This window comes from Rousettus aegyptiacus, unplaced genomic scaffold (assembly GCF_014176215.1).
Source record: "Rousettus aegyptiacus isolate mRouAeg1 unplaced genomic scaffold, mRouAeg1.p scaffold_m13_p_2, whole genome shotgun sequence".
NCBI lineage: Eukaryota > Metazoa > Chordata > Mammalia > Chiroptera > Pteropodidae > Rousettus > Rousettus aegyptiacus.
Genome location: NW_023416295.1, coordinates 141,201,898 through 141,213,473, shown reverse-complemented (window position 1 = coordinate 141,213,473; position 11,576 = coordinate 141,201,898). Strand labels below are relative to the sequence as shown.

The 11,576-nt window shown below is 37.8% G+C and overlaps 1 long non-coding RNA gene across 1 annotated transcript in view; it reads right to left on the bottom strand.

Annotated features, from left to right (window-relative positions):
• Positions 1-4,365: 4,365 nt before the first annotated feature.
• The window catches only part of LOC107514394, a 224,459-nt gene continuing 217,248 nt past the window's right edge, over positions 4,366-11,576 (bottom strand). Inside the window, exon 6 of the long non-coding RNA XR_001597770.2 lies at positions 4,366-5,258. This is a non-coding gene — a long non-coding RNA (uncharacterized LOC107514394). The remainder of the gene's footprint in view (positions 5,259-11,576) is intronic.

Sequence of the window (11,576 nt, the reverse complement as noted above, 5' to 3'; positions counted from 1 at the left end):
TCCTTTAAAAAAATCACCATGCATTTGGCTCTGATACTATCATATGTGCGTATATGCACATACATATAAACACATACGCACAAACACACTTTCTGTTTCTTTCTGTTAAAATACAGTTCCATGCTACTTTTATGTAAAAGAAGAAATCGAAAGGTAACATCCAGGCATGAAGATTTGGTGTCTACAAGGACTGCATCATTAACATTTCCAACTTCAGTGGTTTCCACGATTCTCAGAGGTCCTCACCCTGTAAAAGCTGACGGATGGGCTGACAGAGCCTTCCAGACTTCGGTTGGTGTAATGTGAGCTCAGTGCCTGGAAACAATAAAAGAGCAATTTTCTAAAGAGATTTTACCTGCAAAAAAGCCAGGAACATAAAAGCCCTTTTTAATTTCCCACCCTAAGCCTCTTCTTTCTCTCAGTCCTGGGAGGGGTTTGGGAGGACTGTAGACCGTCACGTTAATTGAGGGTGACATTCAATGTAGTCTCAGCAGCAGCCGCTGTAATGGCTCCAAAAGAAAGACCACTGGAGCTGGAATCAGAAGAGCTAGGCTCCAGTCTGGCCAGAGCGGAGGCTTCCTGTCATGAACAACAGAAGCCAAGGTTGCAGGGGTTAGAAAATGCCATGTCTTGAAAGTCTGGACGAGGTCATCCAGCCATGATTTGACAAGCAATGGTCCTGGCTCCAGTAGTAGCTACTAATCAAAAGAAGTCTCCTCCCCCATTAAGCCCATCAGAGCTGGACCAGATGGTCTAAAATTCATCATGAACTTCGTCCATATACTGCATTCTCAGAGCGCTGTTCCTTGAAGCTGCATCTTTTTATGTTACAAGACAAGAAGGGATGCGTGTCCTGGACTCAGTGCCCTAAAGAGAGATTCGGAGTGAGGAGGTCTGGACCGAAGTGATGGGAGGAGCTCCTGCAAGGTCTTGGTCTCCAAGTCAGTTTTGTAATAGTAATCGATTAACCTTCACCCTGAAGGAGCCCAGATTCTGGGTATCTCATCCAAATCCACAGTCCATTAGGTACTTTTTGATCTAAAATGTATTAAATTTTGACAATTCCATCTACCATTGCTATTTCTTATTTGGTAATCATGTAATAGTTTACTTCCTAGTTCACCCAGCAACTAATAACATTTTAAATGGTAAATAAATATAAATGTAAACTAAGGTCTTCGGATGGCCTAAAAAAAAATTTGAAAAAAAATCTCTTTTAATGGACTTTTTGGTTCTCACGTGGAAACAACCTTTTATTCTCAGGGTTTAAAATCCTAATGTTAGGTTAACTTCCATGACATTGTGTTATGGTAGAGAGTTGGCTGTGTCTTATTGCCCTGCAGGGGATAGGCCATCATTAAAGATGGAAAAAAAGGTTGTTAGTTCAGGGGGATTGAGTTTCTTTTACCTGAGGCCAAACATTAAGAGTCTGTGTTAAGTGCATACTCAAGATGGCAAGGGGGAGAAGATGAGAAGAGTTGAGAACAGGAGTGCAGTCAAGAACAGGTTTTTATCGGAGGACATATACATTCTTCAATTTCACATAGTGCTTCAGCAGGTCACAGGATAGTGAAGGGTGCACATGGATTCCAGGGAAAGGAACTCTAAGTGCTGTAGCCTTGAAAGCCCAGCAGGTCCAGTGGCCAAGGCGTGAGGTGACAGAAGCAGCAGATGCCAAAAGCAGCAGGACTATTATTTGAACACAAGCCCACCTTAGAATGGAGATATGGCTCAGCACTGAAGACATTTTCTGATCCAAACACCATCCAATCTCCCATGATGGCCTTGGCCCAGTTATTGCCCTCAAAGAAACAACGTGTTGCATACTGTCAATTTTGCCTTGTTGAAAGCAACGATGGGAAGCCGAGCTGGAGCTATCTGTCCCAGCCAGAGCTAGAAGTCAGAAGACAGACTGGTCACCGGGAGGAAACAAAATGGACTTCAGAGGCTCTGGCTTCGTGTCAGGAACTGTGAGAAGTACATGAACACTGGCCAGCTGTCATGTGGTCTTTCCAGAGAGACACTCCAATCGTGCTGGCACAGCCTCCCATCTCCTGTCTAACTTTCTTCCCAGCATCACTCCAGGCTCTGCTGGCAGCGGTGCCTTCCAGACTGACTGGTCCCATTAAAAGAGTCACATGGTGCTTTTCTGCTTAAAAGATGAGTGGGCATTTCTATAAGATGCATCTCATTTTACTAATATCACTAATTTCTTTGCTTCCTCCAATCTAATCAATCATTCCACTTCATCCGTGGATTTCATTAATGAGCCATTGACTCCCTCTTCCAGATCATTAGTGAAGATGTCACATTCTGACTGGACCTAATGCCATTTCCCATGGCTCGATGCTGGCTTCTCTGAGAGCTCTCAGGGGAGGCATTCATTCGCTTACATGACCTTCATTATCTCAAACCAATTTTAACCTTTTTTGCAAGAAACACAGGATGTTATAAAAATTAAGGCTTTCCCAAGGAACTCTTAATTTTCATAGTATCAGAACAGATGGCCACATGATACAGCCATGAAATCCCAGCCCCTGCTAACCCCAATAATGTAGGCTCATTTATCTGTTCACTTTTGTCTCCGGAAGAGCGGAAGGATTACATGCTTCTGCTATAATTTCTATGCTTCTTACACCTTTATAGCATCACACTTTTCATTTGCCTTTTCTGTTTGACAGAAGCTTTTGATTTCAGTCCATCTTGATTACTTTCAGAGTGCTTTATGCAAATCAGTATGTTTCTGGATGGCTTGTAGCTTACATAGGTGGCTAAAATTTAAGTTTAGGGAAGATGCTTAAAAGTAGGTACTGCTCCCTGGGTTTTTCTGACTTTTGTTTCCCCACTAGCGGTATAAATCAGTTCCAATATGTGACCTGAATCAAAGAATATGATCTAGTAGATGAAATTAATTTGCTTTTATTTTTACCCGTAGATGCCTGGTTACACAGAGTATGTATGCAAGGTTCAACACCAACTTTTATTTATTGCCTTGAAATTTCCTTCTGAAATTTGGGAAAAGAAGAACATTTTTCTTCTTTCTATTGATTTTTTTTTGATGAAAAAATAAAATGATATCTCTACTAACACTCTAACTTGCAAAAAATGCTTATGGAAGCACACTAAAAAAAACTATAAAATGCGTTTATTGGTGTGGCAAAATTGAAGAAAAATTTTTATTTTATTATAATTTTTCTTAGTACAATTAGTATAATATAATCTGTAGTATACTCTTATGTAGTCAATAAATAATAAGTGCTTTGTGAGAGCTGTGAACAGGAGCAGTGTTTAAAGCCTTTGAGGAAAGAGTTTCTTTCTGCTTAGACTCCAAGCTGAAAATGGATCTCCCATTAGCCAAGTAATGTGGCATTCCCTGAGCAACACCATCAAACATTTTCCAGGCAACAGGATCTCTGATATTATTGTTTAATCACTTTATGCAAAAAAAATGTAGATTGTATAATATAACTCAAAAACTATTTTGGAAGGTATAATGGCATTGGATCTTTGAATGCACTTCCAAGTTTTAGTGAGGATTATTTGATTTTGTACAATAACATAGTATCGCATAGCATATATAGCAAAATATTAGAGCATTGACCGGAAATAGCATAGGTTCAAATCCTGGTCCTGCTACATATTAGCAGAAATTTCCTTGACTAGTGATAATGACTTTGCCTTGATCGGATGTGTTTCAAACCCAAGGAGCTCAGCAAAGTTATCTGCATTTTACACATGCCACCCCAACCCCTGCAGAAAATAAAATCATCTATAGAAGTACAGTGGTCCATAGTACACAGGCAGTGGAAGTCAAAGAGACTGCAGATGTTATAAACACAGTATTAACTTTTAAATTTTTTAAAATGAGCTTTAATAAAAGTGCATTAAAATGGAGACAAAATCAACAACTGGTTGGATGTTTCCTTTCAGAAACACTTCCCTCTTTCCATTGGGAAATATTTTAAGCCAAGTTTCCACTCTTGTAACATAGAGAAACTAATATGATATGTTCTACTTTCCAGAGGAGTTGTGATTGTCATGGACAACAAGATATGTGAAAGTACTTTGAAAAAATGAAATGATGCAAGTGGAGTTACTATTTTAGTATTCAAAGAAGAGAAGAGAAAGAGTGTGGAGAGATGGCAAGGGGGTAAGAGATTTAACACCAGTCAGTCTGCAGGTTGAGTACCAAGCTGGCTTTTCTCTACCCATATGACTGTGAGAAATTCTCTTAACCTCTTTAAGCAAAAAAAGTCAGTCTTTATATACTAAAGTTTCCAGGCATGTGTATACTTATGAGTATGTACCTGAAGCTGTATGCATGAACGCATAAGAAGAAAGAGGTGAAATTGCTGCATTCATAGTATATTGAATAGAAGCATACTATTTAAAATAGGAGATGCTAAAACAGGAGATTTTTAGAGCCAAGAATAAAATATTTTGGTGGAAGGGTGTTACAATGAGTCAAGGAAAGTGAGAAAAAGAATAAAGAAGAAAAGCTGGGCTGGGCTGAGTTTAAACTAAAAGAGAACCTGAAAAGAGGTTTCAGGTAGCCAGCTCGAATCCACAGCCTTGAGCTCTCAACACCTCAGCAGGTGAAAGCTCTCAGGGCAGAGTGAAACTTCATTAGAAAGAAGCATGATAGTCTTTTTCAAACAAAGACTATCTCATAATTAGGAAAACAAAACAAAACAGAGGTAAAGTTTTAATGATTCTTGGGACTCACTCTGGGATTGAAGAGAAGACACAGTTGAGTCTAAACAACCCAGAAGCGTACTTCTTGGATGCCCATTAGTAAGCTATTATCTCTGGGCTCCAAACCCATCCACCTATAGTCAACCTTGTGGTGTTGGGTTTGGGACTCTGCAACCCACATCTTCATTTTGCCAAGTGATTGTATGTTAGGCTCTGTTTGTCAATAAGGGGCACTAGAGAGAGACTGGAGGGTTGAGGAGGAAGAAAAGATTGTTCCTTCTTTTTGTGCCTGTGGACTTCCTGCCCATTGTCCAGTTCCCATGAATATCATCCTCCAAATGTTTCACCTTTGCAGTAGCAGTTTCTTCTTGTAATTCCTATAACACTTACAGATCCGTATTCTTGATATCTCTTGAGAAACATCTGCACCAGCCAGTCAGCACCCATCATCCTTATCGGTCTGAGTCCCAGACCTCTCCTCTGAGCTCACAGATACTAGACCCAACTAAACAATTCAGAGCGGACGCTCCTGCTCACTTTCACCACTTCTCTTCAGCATTGTCCTGGAGATTTTGGCCATTGCGATAAGGCCAAAAAAAGAAATGCAAAAGAGAAAAATGATCAGGAATGAGAAGTAAAACTCTGCAGATAGCATAATTATTTCTATAGAAATTTCTAAGAATCTGTAAAACAACTACTAAAACTAATAAATGAACTTGTCAAATTTACAGAATCAAGGTTGACATACTAAAATCAGTCGTGCTTTTATATATTACGGCAAACAACATGAAAATTAAATTTTAAAACTTCTATATACAATAGCATCAAAAATCACAAAACCCTGAGAAATGTGATTCTGTCATCCAGGATTTAGTATATACTTTTAGTAACAATAGAAGGTGCTGTCTCTAGTACAGCTAGAATAAATGGATTGTCTAGGAATCAGTGGGTTGAAGTAGGAATGACTCCTATCATTATTACAACAAATAACTCACTTGCAGAGTTTTTAATTCTATATATACAACTTCAGGTTCTAATGTTCGGAGCTCTTGATTTCTAAGAGAGAAATTCTTAGAACAATGGTTATGTAGAACTAGAGTTTGAGACTGCTATTGGATTATTTTGAGTCCCTCATACCATTAAAACAACAGGCAAAGAAAGGGGTTGCTCTGCTGGGTGGTTGATACTGATCACCAAAAGGAAACTGAATTGATGTCAGAAAATGCAAACAGGGAAGACTATTTCTGAAACCCAGGGGATTCTATCTGATGACTCTTATTACCATCATTTCCAATAGTAAAGGTGAACTGAAAACTACATCAACCAATAAAGGAAATAGCCACTGAAGATTCAGACTTTTAGGTAAAGAACCCTTACCAGCCAAGGTCCTGAATGGTGGAAAAGGGAACATGGAATGTGTAATGGAAGAAGGAAGTTGTAACTATCAGCCACAGCCTTGTGATGAATTACAGAAATAAGTACTGTAGAAGTTTCATATAATTTCTTCTCAGTTTGCTGGTGTGTGTGTGTGTGTGTGTGTGTGTGTGTGTGTGTGTGTGTGCGCACTCATCTAAATGACTGCCAGCACACAAACACATCCACACAGAGTTATATACTCTAACATTTATCTTACTACTTAGACAGCAATCACACATCCAAGAAGCCACTCAGAAGTGGGACACGTCCCAAGTCTCTTGAATAAATCTCACTTGCAAAAACTCCTTCTGTTTCACATTTCTGAAATAAAAAAATGCTACTATGCCTTTGTCAAAAATCCATTATTTTAATTAGTTTTCAGTCTCCTTGTCCACGATTTCAATATTCTTCCTGATTCTCCAAGCCAAGTATAAAACCTCATATATCTATTCATCTAATATTAACACTGATACTGGTGACTCCTCACTTAAATGTACTCATGGATTAACTAGTACTTCCTCAATCCTTTACTCATTGAAACACTACAATTACCCACGTGAAGTTCTTTTGTATGTGATCATCCATAGCAAGAATATGGAGTTTCCTCACCTGATTTAAGAATCAGGGAAGAGAGACTGAGGAGAAAAGACCAGGAATTATAGGGCAAAGTCATTTCAACTGCTATACTTACAGTGGAGTAGTTTTCACAGTGATTTTTTTTTTAAGAGGAGGGTTCTTTTCTTTTACATTTGAAAAGAAAAAGAGAGTATTGATGGGATATGATTTTAATGGGTATTTATGGCTTATAGTTAAAATGGATTATGTCATTCTGAGACCCCGCATCACCTCTAAACCTACGGTGAGAGAACATTCTTTTAAATATGATGGAAAATAAATAGTCATGTGAGCATTGCCATCTAGGTAGGCTTTCTGATAAATTTCAAACTCCTCTTAGCACCTTCTAAAAGATACTTTAAATGCATTCAGATGATTCTGAGTAAATGCTGTGGGAGTTTAAAGGATTTCAGCAGTTCTTCCTCTCAGTCAGCAAGAATTTTCCGCTAAAAGTCTCTAGTTCTTTCAGTACTTTGCAAACGCTGGTGAATGAAAGCACATCAGCGCTACCCACAAGCAAGCTGCTTTCAGCAAACTTCCTCAGCTAGCACTAAGCTATTTGCTGGCTCTGAGCACAATGTGAAGGATCAGACATGGCCCTGACAGAGGTTCCTGGAGGTGAACAGGACTAGAACAGAGTGTTCTGGCTTCAGTCACTGACCCAAAGAGTTCAAAGATTGGTTATAGAAATGTCACCTAAACAGGAAAGTGGCCCGTTGGTTTAAGAGAAAGTTTTGGCGATTAGACATTTCTAAAGCAATGGAAAATCCAGTTCAGTTCACAAAACAAAGCACTAAATTCCACTGGGGGATGTCCTGATTTAAATTATTGAGGAAGTTCTGAAGAAATAGATCATTTCATTTACAGTTGGTTGAAGAGTAAATTAAAACAACTATTGTAATCAAATAAAAAATCTAATTGTGTATATCATTTGACTAAATAATTACTCTTCTGGGAATTTATCCCAAGAGTGTAATGAAAAAAGCATGCAGGTACATATGTAATATTGTCAGTGGAAGCAACCTAGATGCTCATATGAGGTACTTATTAAATTATGGCATATATTTACAAGGGATTATCTAACTATTAATATTCACAAGGTACCCACATGAAACAAGATGTTCATGATACATTTTTAGGTGATAAAGGTAGATATGAAATTATATGTCTAGCATGAGTCCATTTTTAAATGAATGAATAAATAATTGAATGAACTCTGCTTGGATTCCTCACTTCCGGTACCAAATTCTGGATAAATCACAGTTAAATAAGAGAAGTAGAATCGGTAGGACATAGCTACATCAATACTGATATCTATCTTCTCGTGTTCTTGGATTGGAAGAATCAACATAGTTAAAATGATCATATTACCTAAAGCATTATATAGGTTTAATGAATCCCCTTCCAAATCTCATCAGCATTTTTTAAAGAAATAGAACAAAAGGTCATCAGATTCATATGAAAGCACAAAAGACCCCTGATTGCCAAAGCCATCCTCAGAAAAAAGAACAAGGCTGGAGGCATCACTCTGCCTGACTTCAAATTATACTACAAAGTGACAGTAAACAGAACATCATGATATTGGCAGAAAAACAGACGTACAGATCAGTGGAACAGAACTGAGAGTCCAGAAGTAAACCCATATTTACATGGGCAAATAATTTTCAACAAAAAAGCCAAAAACATACAGTGGAGAAAGGAAAGCCTCTTAAATAAATGGTGCTGGGAAAACTGGAAAGCTACTTGCAATACAATGAAACTAGACTGTTGTCTATCACCACACACCAAAATTAACTCAAAATGGATTAAGGATCTGAATATAAAACCTGAAACAATAAAATGCATAGAAGAAAACATAGGAACGAAACTCAAGGACTTTGGACTTAAAGAGGATTTGATGAATTTGACCTCAAAAGCAAGGGAAGTAAAAGTTGACATAAACGAATGGGATAACATCAAACTAAAAAGCTTCTGCTCAGCAAATCAAATCATTAACAAGGTAAAGAGACAATCATCCAAATGGAAAATATATTTGCAAGCAACGCCTCCAATAAGGGCCTAGTATCCCAAAATATACAAAGAACTCATATGACTCAATAACAAAACAAAACAAAAAAACAAACAATCTAATCAAAAAATGGGCAAAGGACCTGAACAGGCATTTCTCCCTAGAAGACATGCAAATAGCCAACAAATATATGAAAAGATATATATGAAAAGATCCTGAACATTGCTAGCTATTAGGAAAATGAAATCAAAACCACAATGAGATACCATCTCACACCTGTTACAATGGCTATTATCAACAGGACAAGTAATAACGAATGTTGGAGAGGATGTGGAGAAAAAGGAACCCTCATACACTGCTGTTGGGACTGAAAATTGGTACAGCCATTATGGAAAACAGTATGGAGGTTTCTTAAAAAAAAAACTAAGAATTGATCTACCATATGATCCAGCAATCCCTCTATTAGGTATTTACCCCAAAGACTTGAAAACCCATATCTGTAAACATATTTGCACACTGCTGTTCATAGCAGCATTATTCACAGTGGCCAGGACATGGAAGCAACTGAAATATCTTAAGATAGATGATTGGTCAAAGAAGCTGTGGTACATGTATACAATGGAATATTACTCAGCCATAAGAAAAGATGAAATACTGCCATTTGCGACAACATGGATGATCCTTGAAATAATCATACTAAGGGAAATAAGCCAGACAGAAAAGATTGAAAATCACATGACAGCACTTATATGTGGGATATAAACCTAAAAGCACCAAATGAACGGGACAAACAAATAGAGACTCATGGGCATGGACTATAGAATAGTGGTTACCAGAGGGTAGGGGTGAGGAAGAGAGGGGGGAGGTAGATGCGGTAAAGAGAGTCAAATATAGGGGAGTTAGGGGGAGGGTGAAGTGGGTAAAGTGGATCAAATATATGGTAACTGAAGGAAACTGGACTTTGGTTAGTAAACACACAATAGAGCACACAGATGTGAAATTATACTGTACATTTGAAAATTATGTAATTGTATTAACTAATGTTACCCAAATAAACAAAAAAAATTAAGAATAGAAAAAAATATTGATATCTATCTGTCTATAAGGGAGTTGTTACAGGGGATCGATGCATGCAATTCTGGGGGCTGCTTAAGCAGTCTCTGTAAGGCTGTGTGGCTGAGTTTGGTACTGGAGCTTGAAGTTCACAGGACAGTCATGAAGGGAAGCTCACAAGGAGGCTGAAGTCCTGTATGGATGAACTGAAACCTGTTTGTTCTTGTTGCCTCTGTCCTTGGGGACAAGGGTATCCTGCAGAAGCTGAGGATTTTTGTTATGAAATTGAACACCCATATCTTCAGAAAAACTAAAGGAGGATTGAGGGGAAGGTGGAACCTCTACAGATCCAGCTGCTGCTTCACTCAAACGAGGGGAGTAGACAGATCGGCAATAAATGTGCATCAGCCACAAAAAGGCTACTTCCTTCCTTCTTCCTGCCAACAATCTTGCAAGAATTTCTCTTGTGGCCTTCCCTATCCAGAGGTATACAAGAAGAATTTGTGGATATGTTGTTGAGGTTAGCCAAGTTGACACACTGCAAAGCCATCTCCAAGGCCAAGCTATAACATAGCTCAGAATGGGAACCCAAGGGCTGCTTGCTCCCTGAACCTCTGATCCAGGCACATCCATTCACCTAGCCCTGGGTGGGAAAGAATTGCCCACATAGTTTAAATGATTTTCTTTCTGCCCATGGCAGGATGGAGCATTCAGAAGTTTAAAAAAATCTATGATACTTGTTAAGATTCCGCTGTTTTTGAGAATGACTTAATAAAATTCACAATAAAGTAGTGCATGATTGTACCAAGGGATTTACATATATCTATTTGTTTAATTCTCACATCAAATTTATGTGAAAAATGAAGAAAATGAAACACAAAGTGGCTAAATAAACAGCCAGGAAGCAGCTGTTAAAGAATAGAGTCAGGATTTCTCTCCGAGTACTCTGGTTGTAAATCCCACATGCTTAATCATTATGCTATATTTGTTTCTCCTAGATAGTTATGTGGTTGTAAATTGGTGTCTGTCATCAAACACTGAAACATTGCAAAATCCTTGAAAATTTAATAAAGTATATTATATTCTATCTACTAAAGACAGAAACATAGTTAATAGATTTTAAACAACTTTCCAGAATAAAGTTGCGTTAAAGTATAATCCTCAAAATGGCCAAATTATAATTTTCATACAAATATAAAGTGAATGTGTTAAAATTTTTATTTAATTCATTGACTAACAAGGAAACCAGTACAATATTAAAACTGAGTCAAATGAGAAACAGACTTATAGATATTTATATTCTCTATTGGACAAAATTCATTTGCATCGCTATGATTGGGAATCTTGTTTTGCTATGGACAAGAAATATTTGCATTATTATCAGTTTCCTACCTGAGGAAGACTCTATCACTATGGATTTGTGAACAGCCTTGTCAGAGACAATTAAAGGCTCATACTCCACATTCGCTTCATGGATACCTTGGTAATCTTTCTTGCCCATGTTCAAGGCTTGGACAACTTTTCCTGACAAATGAAATAAAAGTACCTTAGTGAATTAAAATGAGCTGTTTATATAACATTCTAGTTATTCCAAACTGTCAAATTTCCTAAAGCTCCTTTCTAGTCTAAAATTCTATGATTCTAGGAAAATGGATACTCCCCAGGTTAGACATTATAAGAATAAGATGACAAGAAATTTCATTTTTCTGTTTTAGTTGGTATTATAACTTGAGAGGTAGTGAGGGAGTAGTTTAACAAATTTCGTATCAGAGGAAATTATTAAAACCAG